The following is a 23771-nucleotide window of genomic DNA, read 5'->3' on the forward strand; positions in this document are numbered from 1 at the left end:
CAAACTGCACTGCTGTGCCATCACCACCAGGTTCCCTGCAGAACTGCAAACCACCACCATTGCTGCGACCGCCCTTAATCCTGCAATGATCCAACTAAAACTCTTATGGGGTACACAAATAAATGATAACGACATTTGTGTAGTTATCATTTATTTTTAGCCTGAAACCGTCCACTGTGTATAGTTGTGATATTGGTGAATGATGAACGATGCGGCTCCTGCACGTCGTTCAGCGTTCACCAATATTGAGCTGACATGCAGCTCAACCCGTCAACGTTGGGCTGAGCTGCATGTTCGGGAATGCCGGCGGCGACGTCACTGAACGCTGTCGTTGAACGATAACAATCAGTGTGTACGCAATATGGGCCTAATTCAGTCCTGATCGCTGCAACGGTGGCGATCACAGCCTGAAGCCCTTTGTGTAGTGTGCGCATGCAGGGCCGCACTGCACGTGCGCACACGGTGAGATGCGAGAGCATCTCCCTACTGCGATCACATCTGCCTGATTGACAGGCAGAGGTTGTCGTAGGGTGGCAGGGGGCGCACCAGTGGCGTTAGAACGCCATTGGGGGGACATGGTCCGGACAATGCAGGCATGTCCAGACCGCAATGTCACACGCAGCCGCTGTGGCCCAAAACATGGCGGGTAGCACCACAGCTAGGCTGCGTAGACAGGGAGCTACTCGCCGGGTGCAAAAGTATTGCTGCCATGCGATGCTTTTGCAAATATGCAGGGATGGGGGGGGGGGGGTAGGGCTTGACATGCGTGGCGGGCTAGTTTCATTTAGCACATCTATGATCAGCTTTGAATCTGGCCCTATTTCTTTGAATTCTATATCCCCCAACGATATAGGCGTTCACCACCGGCATTTAAACATCGGGTAGTGTATACCCGCCTTTAGAACATTATCATAAATTATGTTTAAACTTCATTAACACGCAAATCCATGAAGTGTAATAATAAATTAGACATCATTTAACAACCAGGGGGTTTATTTACTAAGATGTCGATTTTTTTCGAATCCATTCGAGTTCCGTTTTTCTGTCTAAGGGGCGTTTCGGGAATTTACTAACCCTGCCAGTCGGCCGTGTTCATTGCATTCGTATATTTTAACACAGCCGCGAACACAAATACGAATGAATACACCTTCAGTCCAATACGGTTGTTATTTAATGCAACACGGTAATTTACTAATGATTTGTGTTTGTGTTTTTGGCCGTAAACACCTTAAACTCTGCCGCAAATGTCATCGATCGGATTCATACCAAAGTTGTAATTTCAAATAGAACTGCTTTTGGCTGGCGTGTTTGACATCTACCACTCTTGTCAATTACTAACGTAAGTGTATTAATGTTCCTTTATGGTTTTTTTATGTATTGTGTGTGCTTTGTGGGTTTCCTGTTATGTTTGGCACCACACTACACTTTGTTCTTGTGTTTGTTTAGTTAAAATTGACCAACAAATACAGTCCTGTCCTAATAATCAACCAAAAATGCAAAATAGCAGCACTTAGCATATATAACCATTAAAGATGTGATTAAAAATTGAGAATTATGACACAGAGATGGATGGATTGAACGGTAATGATAAAACATTTTTTTTAAAAACAAGTATGTTTTAATTTTGTAATGTTAAAACCAAAAAAAGCTAACCTCTGCTGCATGCATAAGATATGTATCTTGATTGTGAGCATGCATATGTATTTAAAAAACCACTGTACCTAAATATTGTTTTAAAGAAGACCAAAACAACTGCATCATGTTGTACCATGTTTTTACTAGTACAAGTTTCATAATAAATGTACTAAACAAAGAAAAAGTACTTCTCACACTTGTGAGTGCAAACCCAAAAATTGTGCTATCTGCAAAATATTTTGTGTTTTGTACACATTTTCTTATGTGGTCTTATTTTGCATGTCGGCCTCTTGAGGTGGATGGCCCTTTGCCGCTGGTATCTTGGTGACTTCTGGCTGAATGTCTGGGAGGGGACGTGACAGGTGTCACCAAGGTGGTTGTGGCAGTGGAACTGGAACTGTATGTTCCCTTTTCTGAGTGAGATGTTGGCCTAGTGTTGTCAGAGTCACATTTAAGTCTCTGGTTGCAGACGTGTGGCTCTCCATAATTCTCACAATGGCGTCTTGTGTTGTTTGATTTGCAGTCAATATATGCAAGTACGTTTGATGTAGCCTTTGGTTGTCATCCATGACTCTTTGAAACGTATCGAGCATGCGATTATTGTCTGCCCTCATGAGTTCTAATGTGTTTGCCATTCGTGTTAGCGCATTAGTTTGTCTGCTGTTGCTTCTGGTGATGCGTGGTACTTGATGGGCTAGACTTGCAATGTAGTGTGTTTGATTACGCATGCACTTTTTTTTTTTTTTTGTTGCGTCGACCAGCTGGCCCAAAATGCCTGGTCTGGTGATTGTGGTAACGGTGTGGGTGGGCTTCTGTCCTGCTCAGGTGTCTGGTGAGAGGGCGGAGTGGCAAACTGTGTGTTTGTTGGTTGTGGTGGTGGTATTTCAACTAGATTGAGGGTATATGCTGCCTCAGGTGCTGGCTGCAGTTGCCCTGGCTGACTTTCTGGGAGAATGTTGTCCGCTGTAAAGAGAAAGGAGTTGTAAGGTGTTTTCATATTAATTTTGGACAGTGTGTGTGTTGGGAAGCCGAAATTGGCCACATATTTTGTCTTTAACTTTTTCCACATATGCACCTTACAATTGTTGGGCTAAGTGTTTAGTGCCAATAGTGTCTATTTAATGTATGTGCTTGTTGTTTACACTTACGTGGTGCACTAATGTGCTTCACAAATCAGTTTGCAAACATTGCAGTATTTGACGTTAGCTTGCATTTGCCCTAACTGTGGAATATAGGACATCTCATTCATGCACATGTAATGTGTAGAATTATACAAGGTGCAACATAATTTTAAAGTTCACTGTGTTTGGATGTTAATGGCAACATGACAGCTTATGTTGCCCATCACTAGTCCTGCATATTTAGCACTGTTTAGAGTAGTGTAAAGGGTCTGTGGAAATGTCTGTGTTGTGTGAATGTGCAACAAAACTCACCAGGCAGCTGTGGGGAATGCGGTGACATGGGTGGCGGACTGTCCAGCAGTTGCTGTGGTGGCACAGGTGAAACCAGGGAGATGCGGCGGCGTGGTGATGGCTGTAGTGGTGGTCTGGATAGCGCTCCCAGGCTGTGCCTCCGCGGGGGGAAGTGCATGTGTTGATGGACCTTTGGGGAAGATGGCTTCAGTTATTTTACATTCAACATTGAGGCTCAAACACACCCAAGGTTAATGTACTTACCAATATCAGCAGCATCCTCGGCTTCAGTTACAGTGGAGGCATGGCCAGAAGGCCTTTGTGAATGTGTAGACACTGCAAAAGGAAAGGAGGCCCTTTACATATTAAAAAACAACAACAACCTACATCCAAATTTAGCAACACATGACTCCTAAGCTGATTTATGACAGATCATACCTTTAAACCACAACTTTCTACCCTATCAGATGGCATACACATCCACACAGCTTAACAATGTCCTGCTTAATGATGCTTCTATGTTTGTAATCCGTGAACTTTAACACTATTGTATTGAACCGTAAGACACTGAATTCATGTTTGGACTCATTGTTCACTATTTTTTCATTCATCCAAAAAAACGTGCCACCATATAAAGGCTTGCACCAACAAAATATCCCAAAGACAAAACCTACTCATTACATACAAAATAATGAATTTTTAAATGAAACACAAAACACTCTCTTAGGCAAAAAATGTATAGGTGTAAAACTAATTCAGACCATTACACACATAACATATTAATGAGTGGTGGGCAACCAATTAACAAAAAAACAAAACACATTTAGACTCCCACTTCCACAAATAAGTTTGTGCAAGATGGCCCATTAAAGCAGAAACAGTACATACATTTATGTGCAAACACCATACACCAGGCATGTTCAAGATGTGGCCCTCCAGCTGCTGTGAAACTACATAGCCCAGCATGCCCGGACACAGTTTTGCAGTGAGAGATTGTTAAAGCTGTGTGACGGCATGCTGGGATGTGTAGTTTCTTCACAGCTGGTGGGCCGCAGTTTGGATATACCTGCCATACCCAAAGGAAGATGACATGCACAAATAAGCCAGAAATTTCTATGAGCATAACATACTTAAACTCCCCCCCTCCCCCCCCCCCACAAAAACACAGACAACCAAAATCACAACTTACCAGACACCCTGGGCCGATCACAGTCCCGCACATATGTCGCCCTCAGTACCTTCAGAGGGATGAGGTTCTGCAGCGGCTCTTCGTATTCCAAATACGTGGTGGTAAATAGATGCCCCCCTCCTGTTTGGCGGGCCGACTCGGTCTCCCTCGCCTTTTGCTTTCACATGACGTTTGATGTCGTAAAAGCCCTTTCTGCAGGTCTCCTCTGTACGCCTCACCACACCCTCACAATTCACCGAGTCAACAACCTTCTGCCACATCACTGTTTTTTTTCCGTGAAGACACCTTAGCAGACTCCTGACCAAATAGCTGGCGATGATATTTCATTATCATCCTCACCAGGGCAACATTCTCGGCAAATGTGAACTTCACATTTCGCCCTGACTTGGTCCTGGTACGTGGCTGCGGAGCCTCATCAGTATCACTAGAGAACTCAGGAGCTTCCTCTGCCACCTCCTCCACCTCACCCCCCTCACTAGCCTCCTCCACCTCCTTAACCTCATTAACCTCTGACTCAGACATGATTAAAACAGACAACAAAAAACACTTAAAAATAAAGACAAACAAAACACACCCCTCCTCTACCTCTACACAGCGCACACACACACACACACACACACACACACACACACACACACACACACACACACACAGTGACATAAGACTTAAATAAAAAAACAAGGACAGAAAATATGACACACTAATAAGTATAAAAGACAAGACAACTTTCACAGCTCAGCACTCAGATATCGCAAACCAAAACTCCAAAACACTCACCAACTCCTCACAGCACTACAAGGTTCGTCCGGTTTGGGGCATTTTTATATGGCTGCGCTTTGACACTTCCACGTAATCCACATAACTAATCAAGAAACACTTTCAAAATTTTATGTGAAAGTAAAAATCCGGCCGCAAAGTCCAGAAAACACTGCTGCATAGAAAAAATACAAATGAAGTGTCACAATACACACATTCGGCCGGAAACAAACACATTCGACTGTAAAAAACCAACCATATGTTAGGGTCTCCTGCCCTGTGCTGCCACGTCGTCATGGCAACCGGGAGACAAGTGCTAGTGGAGTAACCTGAGTGCAGCTGATACTCCGGTTCGGGTCTTTTGCTGTGCAGTGGTTATAGGCTCTGTGCACGGCAGGGGATCCGGTGCTGGTTTTTGTGCTCACAGTCTGTGAGGTCTGAGTGGGGCATGGACAGCACCTGCTTTATAAGGCCTCTTTTCAGGGTAAGCAGATGCTGCTGAATCTTTGTTGGTTAGTCAGTTTCTGAAAGTTAGCCAGTACTGTGTAGCTTTGTATTTGTTTGTTGCTTACTGCAAATAGGCCTGGGGATTTGGTATTACACTCTGCCAATCCAGACCTAGCAGTAAGACTGGAGTCAGTCGTTTAGCTTGCTGGGGTTCTGTTACTACTCTGTGAACTTAGCAAGTTTGCGGCTGTATTCTAAGACTTGCCTGTCTAATCCTGTCTCACTGTGCTAGGTGTCAGGGGTCAGTTTAGTGGCAGTAAGCTAAAACCTGTGCACTGCAAGTGAGAATTAGGATTGTGGAGACTCTCCTTGTGTCTATCATTCCATCTCTGACCAAGGAGTTTACTGCCACACCCGTTGGTAACCCTTTAGGGTTTTGCTGTTGCCCTTAGCAACAGCATTTCGGGTTCTCTACGTATTAAAACACAACATCTTGCTTTTTCCATCTGAGCAGTTCTAATACAAGGGAGATACCCAGTTCCTTAGCCTCTGGGCTTCCCTGTTCACTTTGTGTGTATTTTGTAGAGATGAGCGGGTTCGGTTCCTCGGAATCCGAACCCGCCCGAACTTCATATTTTTTTTCACGGGTCCGAGCGACTCGGATCTTCCCGCCTTGCTCGGTTAACCCGAGAGCGCCCGAACGTCATCATCCCGCTGTCGGATTCTCGCGAGGCTCGTATTCTATCGCGAGACTCGGATTCTATATAAGGAGCCGCGCGTCGCCGCCATTTTCACTCGTGCATTGAGATTGATAGGGAGAGGACGTGGCTGGCGTCCTCTCCGTTTAGAGAAGAGAGAGAGTGACACAGTAGAGAGAGAGACACAGTAGAGAGAGACGAGAGAGACACAGTACTAGTAGTAATTTTGGGGAGCATTATTACTTAGGAGGAGTACTACTATACTACTATATATACTACTTGCTGAAGTGATATAGATAAGAAGATTAGATAGTGTGACTGCAGTGTATTGTATTAATTATCTGACTTGTGGGGGACACACTGACAGTGGGGAGCAGTTAGAGTCTGAGAGCAGGACTCAGGAGTACACATATAACGTACAGTGCACAGCACATTTTTGCTGCCAGAGTCAGTGCCACACTGCCATTGTGTGACCACACTGACCACCAGTATAATAATATATTTTTTATTTTGTGATTGTCTGCTTAGGCCTCAGAGTACTAGTTGCAAGTTGCAACTTGACCTGACCACCCGTTTAATAATCAATCACCACCAGTTTAATATATATATATATATATATATATATATTTATATATATATATAAAATTGTATATAATATATATATATATATATATATAATATTGTATACCACCTACCCGTGGTTTTTTTTTTTTTCATTCTTTATACTATTACATACTACTATAGTAGCTTACTGTAGCAGACTGGCAGTCTGCGGTGCTGTGCTGCTGACCTGACAGTGTCCAGCAGGTCCGTCATCAGTCATTACATAATAAATATATATAGTACCTGTCCGGCTGCAGTACAGTGATATTATATTGATTTCATCTCATCAATAATTTATCATCCAGTCTAGACTCTATATTAGCAGCAGACACAGTACGTTAGTCCACGGCTGTAGCTAACTCTGTGTCGGCACTCGGCAGTCCATCCATAATTGTATACCACCTAGTACCTACCCGTGGTTTTTTTTTCTTTCTTCTTTATATATACTACATCTCATTATCATCCAGTCTATATTAGCAGCAGACACAGTACGGTAGTCCACGGCTGTAGCTACCTCTGTGTCGGCACTCGGCAGTCCATCCATAATTGTATACCACCTAGTACCTACCCGTGGTTTTTTTTTCTTTCTTCTTTACATATACTACATCTCATTATCATCCAGTCTATATTAGCAGCAGACACAGTACGTTAGTCCACGGCTGTAGCTACCTCTGTGTCGGCACTCGGCAGTCCATCCATAATTGTATACCACCTAGTACCTACCCATGGTTTTTTTTTCTTTCTTCTTTATATATACTACATCTCATTATCATCCAGTCTATATTAGCAGCAGACACAGTACGGTAGTCCACGGCTGTAGCTACCTCTGTGTCGGCACTCGGCAGTCCATCCATAATTGTATAGCACCTAGTACCTACCCGTGGTTATTTTTTCTTTCTTCTTTATATATACTACATCTCATTATCATCCAGTCTATATTAGCAGCAGACACAGTACGGTAGTCCACGACTGTAGCTACCTCTGTGTCGGCACTCGGCAGTCCATCCATAATTGTATACCACCTAGTACCTACCCGTGTTTTTTTTTCTTTCTTCTTTATATATACTACATCTCATTATCATCCAGTCTATATTAGCAGCAGACACAGTACGTTAGTCCACGGCTGTAGCTACCTCTGTGTCGGCACTCGGCAGTCCATCCATAATTGTATACCACCTAGTACCTACCCGTGGCTTTTTTTCTTTCTTCTTTATATATACTACATCTCATTATCATCCAGTCTATATTAGCAGCAGACACAGTACGGTAGTCCACGGCTGTAGCTACCTCTGTGTCGGCACTCGGCAGTCCATCCATAATTGTATACCACCTAGTACCTACCCGTGGTTTTTTTTTCTTTCTTCTTTATATATACTACATCTCATTATCATCCAGTCTATATTAGCAGCAGACACAGTACGGTAGTCCACGGCTGTAGCTACCTCTGTGTCGGCACTCGGCAGTCCATCCATAATTGTAAACCACCTAGTACCTACCCGTGGTTATTTTTTTTCTTTCTTCTTTATATATACTACATCTCATTATCATCCAGTCTGTATTAGCAGCAAACACAGTACGGTAGTCCATGGCTGTAGCTACCTCTGTGTCGGCACTCGGCAGTCCATCCATAATTGTATACCACCTAGTACCTACCCGTGTTTTTTTTTCTTTCTTCTTTATATATACTACATCTCATTATCATCCAGTTTATATTAGCAGCAGACACAGTACGGTAGTCCACGGCTGTAGCTACCTCTGTGTCGGCACTCGGCAGTCCATCCATAAGTATACTAGTATCCATCCATCTCCATTGTTTACCTGAGGTGCCTTTTAGTTGTGCCTATTAAAATATGGAGAACAAAAATGTTGAGGTTCCAAAATTAGGGAAAGATCAAGATCCACTTCCACCTCGTGCTGAAGCTGCTGCCACTAGTCATGGCCAAGACGATGAAATGCCAGCAACGTCGTCTGCCAAGGCCGATGCCCAATGTCATAGTACAGAGCATGTCAAATCCAAAACACCAAATATCAGTAAAAAAAGGACTCCAAAACCTAAAATAAAATTGTCGGAGGAGAAGCGTAAACTTGCCAATATGCCATTTACCACACGGAGTGGCAAGGAACGGCTGAGGCCCTGGCCTATGTTCATGGCTAGTGGTTCAGCTTCACATGAGGATGGAAGCACTCAGCCTCCCGCTAGAAAAATGAAAAGACTCAAGCTGGCAAAAGCAGTAGCACCGCAAAGAGCTGTGCGTTCTTCGAAATCCCAAATCCACAAGGAGAGTCCAATTGTGTCGGTTGCGATGCCTGACCTTCCCAACACTGGACGTGAAGAGCATGCGCCTTCCACCATTTGCACGCCCCCTGCAAGTGCTGGAAGGAGCACCCGCAGTCCAGTTCCTGATAGTCAGATTAAAGATGTCAGTGTTGAAGTACACCAGGATGAGGAGGATATGGGTGTTGCTGGCGCTGGGGAGGAAATTGACCAGGAGGATTCTGATGGTGAGGTGGTTTGTTTAAGTCAGGCACCCGGGGAGACACCTGTTGTCCGTGGGAGGAATATGGCCGTTGACATGCCTGGTGAAAATACCAAAAAAATCAGCTCTTCGGTGTGGAGGTATTTCAACAGAAATGCGGACAACAGGTGTCAAGCCGTGTGTTGCCTTTGTCAAGCTGTAATAAGTAGGGGTAAGGATGTTAACCTCCTCGGAACATCCTCCCTTATACGTCACCTGCAGCGCATTCATAATAAGTCAGTGACAAGTTCAAAAACTTTGGGTGACAGCGGAAGCAGTCCACTGACCAGTAAATCCCTTCCTCTTGTAACCAAGCTCACGCAAACCACCCCACCAACTCCCTCAGTGTCAATTTCCTCCTTCTCCAGGAATGCCAATAGTCCTGCAGGCCATGTCACTGGCAATTCTGATGATTCCTCTCCTGCCTGGGATTCCTCCGATGCATCCTTGCGTGTAACGCCTACTGCTGCTGGCGCTGCTGTTTTTGCTGCTGGGAGTCGATGGTCATCCCAGAGGGGAAGTCGTAAGCCCACTTGTACTACTTCCAGTAAACAATTGACTGTCCAACAGTCCTTTGCGAGGAAGATGAAATATCACAGCAGTCATCCTGCTGCAAAGCGGATAACTGAGGCCTTGACAACTATGTTGGTGTTAGACGTGCGTCCGGTATCCGCCGTTAGTTCACAGGGAACTAGACAATTTATTGAGGCAGTGTGCCCCGTTACCAAATACCATCTAGGTTCCACTTCTCTAGGCAGGCGATACCGAGAATGTACACGGACGTCAGAAAAAGACTCACCAGTGTCCTAAAAAATGCAGTTGTACCCAATGTCCACTTAACCACAGACATGTGGACAAGTGGAGCAGGGCAGGGTCAGGACTATATGACTGTGACAGCCCACTGGGTAGATGTATGGACTCCCGCCGCAAGAACAGCAGCGGCGGCACCAGTAGCAGCATCTCGCAAACGCCAACTCTTTCCTAGGCAGGCTACGCTTTGTATCACCGCTTTCCAGAATACGCACACAGCTGAAAACCTCTTACGGCAACTGAGGAAGATCATCGCGGAATGGCTTACCCCAATTGGACTCTCCTGTGGATTTGTGGCATCGGACAACGCCAGCAATATTGTGTGTGCATTAAATATGGGCAATTCCAGCACGTCCCATGTTATGCACATACCTTGAATTTGGTGGTGCAGAATTTTTTAAAAAACGACAGGGGCGTGCCAGAGATGCTGTCGGTGGCCAGAAGAATTGCGGGACACTTTCGGCGTACAGGCACCACGTACAGAAGACTGGAGCAACACCAAAAACGCCTGAACCTGCCCTGCCATCATCTGAAGCAAGAAGTGGTAACGAGGTGGAATTCAACCCTCTATATGCTTCAGAGGTTGGAGGAGCAGCAAAAGGCCATTCAAGCCTATACATCTGACCACGATATAGGAGGTGGAATGCACCTGTCTCAAGCGCAGTGGAGAATGATTTCAACGTTGTGCAAGGTTCTGATGCCCTTTGAACTTGCCACACGTGAAGTCAGTTCAGACACTGCCAGCCTGAGTCAGGTCATTCCCCTCATCAGGCTTTTGCAGAAGAAGCTGGAGACATTGAAGGAGGAGCTAACACGGAGCGATTCCGCTAGGCATGTGGGACTTGTGGATGGAGCCCTTAATTCGCTTAACCAGGATTCACGGGTGGTCAATCTGTTGAAATCAGAGCACTACATTTTGGCCACCGTGCTCGATCCTAGATTTAAAACCTACCTTGGATCTCTCTTTCCGGCAGACACAAGTCTGCTGGGGTTCAAAGACCTGCTGGTGAGAAAATTGTCAAGTCAAGCGGAACGCGACCTGTCAACATCTCCTCCTTCACATTCTCCCGCAACTGGGGGTGCGAGGAAAAGGCTCAGAATTGCGAGCCCACTCGCTGGCGGTGATGCAGGGCAGTCTGGAGCGACTGCTGATGCTGACATCTGGTCAGGACTGAAGGACCTGACAACGATTACGGACATGTCGTCTACTGTCACTGCATATGATTCTCTCACCATTGAAAGAATGGTGGAGGATTATATGAGTGACCGCATCCAAGTAGGCACGTCACACAGTCCGTACTTATACTGGCAGGAAAAAGAGGCAATTTGGAGGCCCTTGCACAAACTGGCTTTATTCTACCTAAGTTGCCCTCCCTCCAGTGTGTACTCCGAAAGAGTGTTTAGTGCCGCCGCTCACCTTGTCAGCAATCGGCGTACGAGGTTACATCCAGAAAATGTGGAGAAGATGATGTTCATTAAAATGAATTATAATCAATTCCTCCGCGGAGACATTGACCAGCAGCAATTGCCTCCACAAAGTACACAGGGAGCTGAGATGGTGGATTCCAGTGGGGACGAATTGATAATCTGTGAGGAGGGGGATGTACACGGTGATATATCGGAGGATGATGATGAGGTGGACATCTTGCCTCTGTAGAGCCAGTTTGTGCAAGGAGAGATTAATTGCTTCTTTTTTGGTGGGGGTCCAAACCAACCCGTCATATCAGTCACAGTCGTGTGGCAGACCCTGTCACTGAAATTATGGGTTGGTTAAAGTGTGCATGTCCTGTTTATACAACATAAGGGTGGGTGGGAGGGCCCAAGGACAATTCCATCTTGCACCTCTTTTTTCTTTAATTTTTCTTTGCGTCATGTGCTGTTTGGGGAGGTTTTTTTGGAAGGGCCATCCTGCGTGACACTGCAGTGCCACTCCTAGATGGGCCAGGTGTTTGTGTCGGCCACTAGGGTCGCTTATCTTACTCACACAGCTACCTCATTGCGCCTCTTTTTTTCTTTGCGTCATGTGCTGTTTGGGGAGGGTTTTTTGGAAGGGCCATCCTGCGTGACACTGCAGTGCCACTCCTAGATGGGCCAGGTGTTTGTGTCGGCCACTAGGGTCGCTTATCTTACTCACACAGCTACCTCATTACGCCTCTTTTTTTCTTTGCATCATGTGCTGTTTGGGGAGGGTTTTTTGGAAGGGCCATCCTGCGTGACACTGCAGTGCCACTCCTAGATGGGCCCGGTGTTTGTGTCGGCCACTAGGGTCGCTTATCTTACTCACACAGCTACCTCATTGTGCCTCTTTTTTTCTTTGCATCATGTGCTGTTTGGGGAGAGTTTTTTGGAAGGGCCATCCTGCGTGACACTGCAGTGCCACTCCTAGATGGGCCAGGTGTTTGTGTCAGCCACTAGGGTCGCTTATCTTACTCACACAGCTACCTCATTGCGCCTCTTTTTTTCTTTGCGTCATGTGCTGTTTGGGGAGGGTTTTTTGGAAGGGACATCCTGCGTGACACTGCAGTGCCACTCCTAGATGGGCCCGGTGTTTGTGTCGGCCACTAGGGTCGCCCAGCTTAGTCATCCAGCGACCTAGGTGCAAATTTTAGGACTAAAAATAATATTGTGAGGTGTGAGGTATTCAGAATAGACTGAAAATGAGTGTAAATTATGGTTTTTGAGGTTAATAATACTTTGGGATCAAAATGACCCCCAAATTCTATGATTTAAGCTGTTTTTTAGTGTTTTTTGAAAAAAACACCCGAATCCAAAACACACCCGAATCCGACCAAAAAAATTCGGTGAGGTTTTGCCAAAACGCGTTCGAACCCAAAACACGGCCGCGGAACCGAACTCAAAACCAAAACACAAAACCCGAAAAATTTCAGGCGCTCATCTCTAGTATTTTGTTACCCTATCACCTTCTGTGTACGTTATGTCATATTCCCCAGTTTGTCTGTGAGTCCATTTGTTTTGCATAACAGTTCAAACACCAGTACATTCCTGCAGACACTGGAGTGCATAACAGTTCTGACACCAGTACTTTCCTGCAGGCACTGGTGTGCATAACACCATAAATACGAATGACATCGACATCGAAAAATACGAATAAGGAAGAACACGAAAGCTTAGTAAATTACCGTTAAAATGTCTATCGTAGACTATTCTTCATTCACACGCATTCTCAAAACATACTCTAAAGCAGTGGTTCTCAAACTCGGCCCTCAGGACCCCACACAGTGCATGTTTTGCAGGTAACCCAGCAGGTGCACAGGTGTATTCATTTCTCACTGACACATTTTAAAAGGCCCACAGGTGGAGCTAATTATGTCACGTGTGATTCTGTGAAGAGATCTGCAAAACATGCACCGTGTGGGGTCCTGAGGACCGAGTTTGAGAACCTGTGCTCTAAAGAAATAACTGACACCGAAACCAGAAATAATTTTGCCAATAAAAATGTCAGCTTTATTATTAAACAAATTGTATGGTGGCAAGGAGGGACAGCCTATTTAACTCAAATCCCTATTTATTCTTGATTTAACCCTTTTAATTGTGGCTGACCCAAACACAAGAAGAGGCAAGGGCCTAACTTCAGCCCAGCTTCCATCGCATCACAATGGGGCAAGTGCCTAACTTCAGCCCAGCCCCCATCGCATCACAAGGAGCCATAAGGGGCCATTTGCCACCCCATGTGTTGATTAATCTTTACTGGGGATACTGTGGCCAAATCTCCACTCAAGCTATTCCCCAACTCCAAACCAAATATGTGCTCAGGTGTCTAACAACTCCACTGGAGACCGAAGCCCATCTGGTCCGATGGTACTCTGGCCCCGTAATGTATCAAACTCCACTACCTTCTCATCTCATGAGCACCTATAAAACTTTTTTCAACTACAGCCACAATTTCAGGCTGTTCCAACCCGCCACAGTTTCAACGAAACCCCGCCACCATACCTCAACCTTAAAAACACTCCTCTAACTTCTAAAACTCCTTCTACCTGCCTGATAAAATTGGAATTGAGTAACTGGCATACCATCCATATGCTGTAACCATGGACCCGGAATATGAGCCCTTGCTCTCAAATATTCCTTTGCCAGAGACACTGGGCAAATCTTAATATTGTCAACACACCTCAAAGCCACCCAACACCCTTTACCTAATTGATCGGTTTTGGAACATTGCACTTTGCACCATAAGAATCCTTCTTCCAGTGACACATGCTCACGAAGCAAAGGTGACATCGCTGTTTTTGAAGCGGCCACCAATTCACAGACTCTAAAAGCCCCAAAAAAGGCCATCACGAAAAACTATTGAAATACGAGTGCTTCGTAGTCAGATGCACAGACCTTATGTAACACGACGACCATGCGCCGCAACATTGAAATGCTTATTGGCCTTCATGCGTTCTGTACAGGGGGCATTACTCGAGCCCACCCTTTAAGTATTCTCGATAAAAATAAAGATTTAGTGAATATATCTCTCCAACTCTCTCATTGCAGTTCTGTACCCCCAAAAGGTGGAAGGCGCCAAGAATCTTAGCGCTAAGCCCTCCAATCCGGGTATATCACCTGCCAGGCATAAGACGGGCAAGGGTCACCAGATACATTCGCATCTGGCGCTAGCACCCTGACCCTGTGTCACTCAAAACGTGAAAGTGCATCTGCCACACCATTTTCAATGCCTGGAACATGCTTAGCGCAGAAATGTATATATTCCATTGAAAGCAACGCAGGACAATCTGACCAAAAAATCACAAAACAGGTAGACCAGCAGCTTTTTGTCTATTAATTGCATGAACTACTCACAAATTATCACACCAAAAAACTTCTGAAACATTGGCCAATACCTCATGCCATAACTCCAGTGCGACCATGATTGGAAACAATTCTAATAACAACAGATTCCCATTAAGGCTTTCATCAAATCATGCTTTAGACCATGGGGAAGCACACCACCTACCCTCCAGATATGCTCCAAAACCCAAATAACCAGCCGCGTTCGTGAATAATTGCAACTCAACATTGGTTCTGGGTTCAGACTGCCAAATGTGAACACCATTAAAATTTGACAAAAACTCCTCCCAAATATGTACATCCCTACGAATTTCTTTGGATAATCGTTAAAATTACCAGGTTTTTTAACACCCGCTGTCGCTCTTTACAACTTCCTGCTAAAGACCTTACCCATTGGAATCACTCTGCAAGCGAAACTGAAAGACCCCAATAATGATTGAGCTTGTTTCAACGTCATCTTGCCATTGGCCAATGCCACAATTATCTCCTCCTTCAGTTTAGCTATCTTTCAAAGGGCAAACGGCAGCAACCCTCAATAGTATCAATTTCAATACCTAAGAAGGTCAACCCCAAATTCAGTAAACAATGACAAAGCACATACTTGCCTACCTGACCCTCTCTATGAGGGAGAAAATGCTCTGTTCCTGGACTTTCCTGGTAATGTATGATTGCCATCACCTGTGGTGAAACACCTTTCTTATCAATTACCTAGCTCACCACAGGTGATGGCAATCATACATTACAAGGAAAGTCCAGGAACAGAGCATTTTCTCCCTCATGGAGAGGGTCAGGTAGGCAAGTATGACAAAGCATTGATAAAATATTACCACAAATATCAGACTCAGCTGGACACATGAACAAAAAATCATCTAAATAATGAACAATTCCAGACTGACCTGAATATTTTGAAACGCACCAATGTAAAAAGCTACTAAACTTTTCAAAATATGAAGATATAGAAGAACCCATCAGAAGACATCTATCAACATAGAAACCATCATTCAGGCAGAAAACCCAAATAACGAAAATATTCCGGATCAATGGGAAAAGTCAAAAAGTTGACTCTACATCAATTTTACTCATCAATGCTCCTTTATCCAATGGTCTAATCTTTGCCAATGCATCCTCAAAAGATTGATAAACTACCATGGACAAAGAGTCGGGAATTGCATCATTAACTGAAGTCCCCTTTGGACAGGATAAATATTGAATTAATCTAAACTTAACCGGGGTCTTTTTTGGAACAACACCCATAGGGGACAAAATTAAATCCGGAACTGGAGGAGAATTGAAAGGCCCTACCATTCTTCCCAAAGCAACCTCCTTATCGACTTTTTCAAACAAAACCACAATTAATCAGGCCCTTAATAGGCAACGACAAACCTCTAGAAAAACCCAACCATAGCAAATCAGCATCCTCTCTATTTGGATAATATTCTAACCAATAAGATGATTTATCCAGTCTCACAGGACTAGGGGCCCTACTTAGCATTGACGACTGCTGGAGCGCGGTTCTGCTGTCTGTGAAAACCTCCTCTACTACCTGAAGGCCGCGAGCAGTCTCTAATGGGATGTGATCCCCCACAGCGGATACAAACATGCCGAAAACGACTCCTTGACCTTAGGGTGCATTGACTATTATTAAAAGCAAAGCACCTACCTTGGCTGTTCTTACCTGACATCCATCTATTACTGCTACTACCACGTTTATCACCAATCACTTCAGAACCACTCTTCAGTGGTTGTGTAATGTCTACAAAAGTCTCCACATCTTTTATACCAAAATCTATAACCGCTTTGCCATTCTGTTTCCTGCAAAACTATTCATCATAAGACATCCAAGCTGTCCCGCACAGTGATCTCACCAATTCGTGTAACAAATACATATATATATATATATATATATATAATTATGTTCATGTGCTCTTGAGGTCTCATCTCTAACTAGCAGGCCGCAAAGACCAGCATGCCTTTTTACCAGTTAGAATAAGATTTATACGCCACCTCTCCTGTACCCAATTTCTTTCTAGCCGCAGCTAATGCCCTCTTTGCTTTGCTAGTTAATGCAAACATGTTAACAAATCTGCCCTCTCGTATATGATCCCTAATTCTGGGCTGTACTCCTCTCAAGACAGTCGTATTAGTGCATTGCAAAGAGTCCTCAGGACCCTCCTCCGAGGACATACTAGAACTGCTGTGTCTGCGCCTTCTTTTGTGTCTTTTCTTGCAACCACTGCAATCGTTGTCTACTGAATCTGAGGACTCAGAGGAAGATGTGGATGAACCCCTGTCCCTCCTGCGCCTATGCTTTCGTTTATACGCAGCTTTTTGCTTGCATGATTTCTCTTTAACCAATGACTTACTGCCTGAGCTGGCTACTGCATCCTGCTGACCTGCTATAGGGTGGACTCACCATAACGACCGCCCTCGTCCAGAGCGGATTCAACCACAGCCGTTGACTTCCCTGAATCCTCTTGTAGGTCAGGGACAACCAAAGATTCTGACGGAAAAATGCAAGTGGAAACAGCCACTAGACACTCATTCAGTATCACATTACCCCCTCTTTTTCTGCATGTCCTAGCGCGTGAACCAGCAGCCGCTGGTTCACTTACACCAGAGGTTCTCAAACCTGGTCCTCGTGGGCCCACACAGTGCATGTTTTGCAGGTAACCCAGCAGGTGCACAGGTGTATTAATTACTCACTGACACGTTTTAAAAGTTCCACAGGTGGAGCTAATTATTTCACTTGTGATTCTGTGAGGAGACCTGCAAAACATGCACTGAGTGGGCCCACGAGGACCATGTTTGAGAACCTCTGACTTACACTATCCTCATTCAACATGGAGGAATTCTGCTCCCTCAAAACTCTCCCCTCAGCATGACCTGCAGTAAGCACAGGGACCAGTGCTGATATTACTGAAGTGCATATAGATGCTACTTCAGACTAGTTCCAGCCAGCACTTTCTCACCCAAAATGCACAGCATCTGCATATGAACACCCAGCAACTGTGCGCCTGTTCTTATTTACCTCAGACACCACTTTTATGCCCCTGATATTCAAGTTAGCAAGCATTCCATGCTGCCCACCAGCATTTTCCATGCCTGAGGTACCCGTGCGCTGACCAACTCCATCCATAATTTCACCGGTACCCCTTGAACTGGCCCTTCCCCTGTTAACTCCTCTATTAGGTGCTCCCACTCCTTGCACCACCAATTGCTTGCTTGTGCCCAGGGCCGTTTCTAGCCAATTTGCCTCCCAGTGCGAGATGTAAAAATGCGCCCCCCCATTCACATAAAAAAAATGCCCCCCCCATAGATATAAAGTGTAAAAGCATGTGCACACCGAAGGCGTGCGTGCTCCCGGCAAGGGGGCGTGACCACATTAAAATGGGCGTGACTTTAAGATGGGCGTGACCTCATCTGATCTCATCATCACGGCCACCACAGGATAAAAAAAAAAAGTCCTCATTTTATACATTACAGCAGGCACGCGACCCCATTTTACACAGCACGGCAGGCAAGTGTCCCCATTTTACACAGCACGGCAGGCAAGTGTCCCCATTTTACACAGCACGGTAGGCAAGTGTCCCCATTTTACACATTGCGGCAGTAAAGTGTCCCCATTTTACACATTGCAGCAGGCACGTGCCCCCATTTTACACATTGCGGCAGGAAGGTGTCCCCATTTTACACATTGCGGCAGGCACGTGCCTCCATTTACACAGTACAACAGGCAAGAGTCCCCATTTTACACATTGTGGCAGGCACGTGCCCCCCTTTTACACAGTATGGCAGGAAAGTGTCCCCATTTTACACATTGCGGCAGGCACGTGTCCCCATTTTACACAGTACGGCAGGAAAGTGTCCCCATTTTACACATTGCGTCAGGCACGTGCCCCCATTTTACACATTGCGGCAGGAAAGTTTCCCCATTTTACACATTGCGGCAGGCACGTGCCCCCATTTTACACGGGATCCGGATTGAAAGTCGACAGTAACTAGGTCGACAATGTCTAGGTCGACCACTATTGGTTGACAGTAACTAGGTCGACCGGGTGTCTAGGTCGACAGGGTCTTTAGGTTGACATGTTCTAGGTCGACAGGTCAAAAGGTCGACATGCCAATACCACACCCATTTTACACAGTACGGCAGGCACGTGCCCCCATTTTACACATTACGGCAGACTGCGTCCCCATTTTACACATTACGGCAGGCAAGTGTCCCCATTTTACACATTCCGGCAGACAGGTGTCCCCATTTTACACAGTACGGCAGGTGGTGGTGGTGGGGGTGAGGGAGGGAGAGAGAGAGAGGGGCTGACTTACATTTGAAGCGGTTCTTCCCGCTCTTCAGTTGCTTCTCCCTCGTCTGCGCGGCGCTGGGCACTCGGGAGGAAAGGGGAGGGGGGATTCAAAGTACTCAAGAAGTGCCGTGGTGGGCGCCCCGTGCGGTTGCACGGCTCGCCCGCCCCAAGAAACGGCACTGCTTGTGCCCCTTCCATTTTGCTCACCTCTGGAAAGAACGGTACTGCTACGAGCTACTCTGGCAGCCACAGTCCCCCGTGTGCCCACGGGACGACTGCGACGCACCTCCAGCACATGCACTCTTGAGGTAACTCCTCTTAACGTTACCACTCTCCGCATCACCCTGTTCCGTGACTCCGCCATAGCACCCACGCTCTGAGACATCGCACCCTCAGTATGTAATTCCAAAGGGTTAATACCCACAGCACGAATTACACCACCAGCGCGTGACACAGATAAGCTGTTCACCCAGCCTCTGCGTGACGCAGCTTCGCCCACCACAGCCGTCTCAGGCGGTTGAGCCTGACCCCTGGCAGCGGAATTTCCCACACCGCCTTCCCGGTGCTGAAATAAGCTGTCCCCACATGACACTGACTAAACAGCATCCCTTGAACCGCTTTCAATAAAACAGATAGGGGGACCCGCAGCACGACTGGGCCTTGGCATGTTAAAGGATAGAATAAATAGATAAAGAAAGATTTACAGAAAAAGGGGTGAGAAAATTATAGAGTAGTAAATATTGATAGGAAAATTAGAAGAAAATACCACAAAATCACAATTATACACAGTTCAGTACAACACAAACACAGCACTTCACTGTTCAATTTTTCCTGAGGAAAAGAGGGAGAACCTAATCAGTCCTCTCCTCATAAGGGCTAAGCCCCTCCCATCACCAGATTCCCTCCCAATCTCATAAGTCCAGCAGTTACCATGGACACACCTCCACCTGTCCTTGCTGCTTCATTCAGTATACTACTCATAATTTTATGTCACTATGGACATATGAAATGTCCTTCCAGTGCCGTTTCTTTTGGCGGGCGAGCCGTGCAACCACACGGGGCGCCCGCCGCGGCACTTTGCAGGTCCCTGTTTCCATGTCCTCCATCTTCCCAAGTACTCCTGCTCGGGGGGCGGAGTTTTGCGTAATGACGCGGGATGCGCCATTCCACGAAACTCCGCCCCCCGAGCAGGAGTACTCGGGAAGGCGGAGGAGGGCTGGAAGGAGCAAGCGCGAGGAAACTGGGAGGAGGAGGCGCAAGGAATGAGAGGCGACCAACCCGAAGAGCAGGAAAATCCTTCATATGTAAGTTGTCTCTCTCTCCCCCCCTCTCTCTCCCTTCCTTCCCCCCACTTGACACTTGCCTGCCGTACTGTGTAAATTGGAGACACTTGCCTGCAGTAATGTGTAAATTGGGGACACTTGCCTGCGTACTGTGTAAATTGGGGACACTTGCCTGCCGTACTGTGTAAAATGTGGACAATAGCCTGCATGCTGTGTAAATTGGGGACACTTGCCTGCTGCACTGTGTAAATTTGGGACACTTGCCTGCTGCACTGTGTAAATTGGGGACACTTGCCTGCTGCACTGTGTAAATTGGAAACACTTGCCTGTGTACTGTGTAAATTGGGGACACTTGCCTGCTGCACTGTGTAAATTGGGGACACTTGCCTGCGTGCATTGTAAATTGGGGACACTTGCCTGCGTACTGTGTAAATTTGGGACACTTGCCTGCTGCACTGTGTAAATTGGAAACACTTGCCTGTGTACTGTGTAAATTGGGGACACTTGCCTGCTGCACTGTGTAAATTGGGGACACTTGCCTGCTGCACTGTGTAAATTGGGGACACTTGCCTGCGTGCTGTGTAAATTGGGGACACTTGCCTGCGTAATGTGTAAAATGGGGACACGTGCCTGCCGTAATGTGTAAAATGGGGACTCTTGCCTGCTGCACTGTGTAAAATGCGGACATGTGCCTGCCGCAATGTGTAAAATGGGGGACTCTTGCCTGCGTAATGTGTAAAATGGGGACTTTTTTCCCCCCTGTGGCCACGCCAATTTTAATGAGACCACGCCCATTCTAATGAGGCCACACACCCTTGACGGGAACGCGCGCATGTTTTTTTTAATGTCTATGGGGGGGCACCTTTTTTTATGTCAATGTGGGGTGGCGCATTTTGAAATCTCGCACTGGGAGCCAAATTAGATAGAAACAGCCCTGTCTCCATCGTTCTCTAAACATAATAACAAAGTTGCAATTAAGAACGCCCGATGTCGGTTGATGTAAAAATCGACACAAATAGGCACAAACACGATTATTAGTAAATAAATCCCCATGAGTCTAAACACTGAACCCCCCCCCCCCCCTCACACACACACAAAATAAAATCTTACAGAGACCAACCAGGGCTGGTTCTAGCCCCGTTTGGTGCCCCGGGCGGGAAATAGGGATGTGGCTTCATACAGGGGGCGTGGTCAGTTACGCCCCCTGTACAGTAGAGTAGCACCGCTGAAAGAGAAAAAAAAATAATGCTTACTATCCCCGCTCCTGATTCCCGACCGCTGCAGACCTCCACCGGCGCCGCTCCTCTCCTCTCCTCGGATCTGGCATAGACAGACACTAGAGGTCAATTATGACCCCTAGCATCTGTGTCAGTCCCACAATGCTGTGCGGAGTGCGATGACGTCAACGCACACTGCACAGCAAAGGTCTTCTCCACGAAGAGAAACTAGACACGTAGCGTCTAGTTCCCTTCACAGCGGGGAACCAGCGGGGGACACAGTGGGCAGCAGGGGGCACAGCAGTAGCGGATCTTGCTATGGTGAAGCGCCCTCCGGAAGGTGCCGGCGCCCTCCGGAAGGCGGCGCCCCGGGCAAAAGTCCTTCTTGCCCGTGGCAAGATCCGCTACTGAGGCCAACATGAAAGATTCAGTGTGATTCAGTGTACAAAAAACAGAAGAAAACAAAATGGGAGAATTTCGATGAAGATTGTTATTGAGTAGAGTCGAGATAATAATCCGATATGTAAAGTAACAAATTATTGGGGGAAAGGAGGGAGGGGAGGAACACACAATAGGACAGGAGAGAAGAGGAGGGGGGAGAGCAATGTCCTACTGTAAGTCAAAAAATAAATCACAAAACCTGTGTTAGCAAGGTACTGTATATCTAACAATGATCATCAGTATATTAGGAGTGATAATCCTCAATATAGTAAAATCTGCTGTCTCTAAAGGTGTGTACACATGGGGGTTTATTTACTAAGATTCGTAATTTCCGAAAAAAGGTCAAAGTTCAATCACGAATGACATCGACAGTGTAAAACTGCAACTTTTTGAATTGATTACGATGGATTTACTAAGCTGTCGTATTCGTGTTTTTCTTTGCTTCCGATGTCGATGTCATTCGTGTTTTTTTACCTAATTTTACGGCAGTGATTAGCAAAACACTGCCGTTTTTTTTTACAATCAATCTCGGCTGGATCTGTGTGATCCGTGCTGGGGTTCGTATTTTTTTTTTTAAAAATTAAACAATGTAAAATTCAAAAAAAAAATGCGTGGGGTCCCCCCTCCTAAGCATAACCAGCCTCGGGCTCTTTGAGCCGATCCTGGTTGCAGAAATATGGGGAAAAAAATGACAGGGGTTCCCCCATATTTAAGCAACCAGCATCGGGCTCTGCGCCTGGTCCTGGTCCCAAAAATACGGGGGACAAAAAGAGTAGGGGTCCCCCGTATTTTTAAAACCAGCACCGGGCTCCACTAGCTGGACAGATAATGCCACAGCCGGGGGTCACTTTTATACAGCGCCCTGCGGCTGTGGCATCAAAAATCCAACTAGTCACCCCTGGCCGGGGTACCCTGGGGGAGTGGGGACCCCTTCAATCAAGGGGTCCCCCCCCCCAGCCACCCAAGAGCCAGGGGTGAAGCCCGAGGCTGTCCCCCCCCCATCCAATGGGCTGCGGATGGGAGGGCTGATAGCCTTTGTTGTAAAATAAAAGATATTGTTTTTAGTAGCAGTACTACAAGTCCCAGCAAGCCTCCCCCGCATGCTGGTACTTGGAGAACCACAAGTACCAGCATGCGGCGGAAAAACGGGCCCGCTGGTACCTGTAGTACTACCACTAAAAAAATACCCAAAAAAACACAAGACACACACACCGTGAAAGTATAATTTTATTACATACATACACACATACATACATACTTACCTTATGTTCTCACGCAGGTCGGTCCTCTTCTCCAGTAGAATCCAAGGGGTACCTGTTCAAGAAATTCTACTCACCAGATCCATGGGTCCAGGCTCCTCGGCAGATCCAGGGTTAATCCACGTACTTGAAAAAAACAAAAAAACGGTGTCCCGACCACGAACTGAAAGGGGAGCCATGTTTGCACATGGGTCACCTTTCCACGAATGCCAGAAACCCACTTTGACTTCTGGCTAAGTGGGTTTCTTCAGCCAATCAGGGAGTGCCACGTTGTAGCACTCTCCTGATCAGCTGTGTGCTCCTGTCCTCACTGACAGGCAGCACACGGCAGTGTTACAATGTAGCGCCTATGCGCTACATTGTAACCAATGATGGGAACTTTCTGCTCAGCGGTGACGTCACTTTAG

Source organism: Pseudophryne corroboree, chromosome 4, assembly GCF_028390025.1.
Source record: "Pseudophryne corroboree isolate aPseCor3 chromosome 4, aPseCor3.hap2, whole genome shotgun sequence".
NCBI lineage: Eukaryota > Metazoa > Chordata > Amphibia > Anura > Myobatrachidae > Pseudophryne > Pseudophryne corroboree.